Here is a 1,572-nt window from a genome sequence, read left to right as displayed (position 1 = left end):
AAGGAGCAATCTAATACAAGAGCTGCTTCTCTTAATCTGCTTTAAGAAGAAGAAGATCATTTGAAGAAGCAACTCAAAACAGAGCTGTTACTCTAAATGTGCTTGAAGAAGAAATGAAGATCAAATTAGAAGCAATCTACAATAGAGTTGTTGCTCTAAATCAGCTTAAGAAGATTTGAAGACGAAGATCAGCTTGAAGAAGCACTCAACATATGAAGCTGATGCTCATATTCTGCTTATCAAAAAAGATACAAAGATCTCGTCAGAAGATGCAGACAAGAAGACTCAAAGATTATTTATTCACTTAAAAGTGATTACTTGTCAATGTATCAAATAGTTTGTACTTAGAATAGGAGAAAATATGCTTAACTAAGAAGCACACTTAAAATCTCCAGAAGATTGATGAACTTTATATCCTGATGGAATCACTGAACGGTTCATCATATATGGTTAGTCACGAGCAGTTGGCTTGTGCAGGGTTAGTCACAACAGTTTGGTTGTGCAAGGTAAGTCACAACAGTGGGTTGTGCAGGGGTCAATGGATCTTATATTTGTGGATCAGATCACTGAAAAGTCCATTGTAGTTAGTCACGAGCAGTTGGCTTGTGTAGAGTTACTAGATTCATGAACGTTATATCTCGCTGAGATCACTGAATGGTTCAGTCATCTAGGGGTTAGTCACTCGCGGGTAGCTTGTGCGGGAAGTTAGTCACAACAGTTGGATGTGCAGGAAGTTATTCACGATAGTTGATCATGCAGTTGTAATCAAGTTTCGTTATAATGGATTAAGTCCTCTGTGAAAAGGCAAATCACCTGAGGAGGGTGGACTGGAGGTAGCCTTATTTAGAAGGTGAACCAGGATAAAAATGAATATGTCTTTTACTTTCTGTACATTTCATTTTTAACTTAGAACATCAATGCATAAATCTCCAGAACTGTAGTGAGCCAAGTCAGAAGTTTTGATAATATACAGAAGTTAATATGAATGTCTCATGGTTATTCAACTCTACTTCAAATATGCTTCCGCAACATAAATCATAGCATATCCAAATAATGAGACACTAAAAGAAAGAAAAGATTTTAAAGAAAGGGAAATATGTTTTTGGAAGAACACAATTCAATCCCCCCCTTCTTGTGTTTTTCTCCACCTTCAATTGGTATCAGAGCATGGCTCTGTTATTGATCTCACGATCAAACACTTAACCGCGTAGAGAGATCCAGAAGGAGAAAAACCACACTGAGTAGAAATCAAAAGTCATACTCCATCACTCAGTATAATCAGAAGATGTCAAGGCAAGATCTCAATACTCTGAGAACATTATCTACACATCAAAAGGAGTTTTGTGGATCAATATCAAATCTTAAAGAGGCTTAAGACATCAAAAAGAGGAACCTGTGCTTAAATGAAGACATTCAAAATCAAAGACAAACAAATGTAGCTGACTCAAACCAAAATGATCAAAGTCAATCTATTGGATCAGTTCAAAAGTTAAAGACATGAAAAAACAAGACCTGAAGCAGGAACATCCAGAACTTCTACTTAAGAAGATGCTCTCTCTCATAAAAGACAGG

Source organism: Vicia villosa, unplaced genomic scaffold (assembly GCF_029867415.1).
Source record: "Vicia villosa cultivar HV-30 ecotype Madison, WI unplaced genomic scaffold, Vvil1.0 ctg.002339F_1_1, whole genome shotgun sequence".
Lineage (NCBI taxonomy): Eukaryota > Viridiplantae > Streptophyta > Magnoliopsida > Fabales > Fabaceae > Vicia > Vicia villosa.
The sequence above is the reverse complement of the archived record's forward strand: the minus strand, read 5'-3'. Positions refer to the sequence as shown.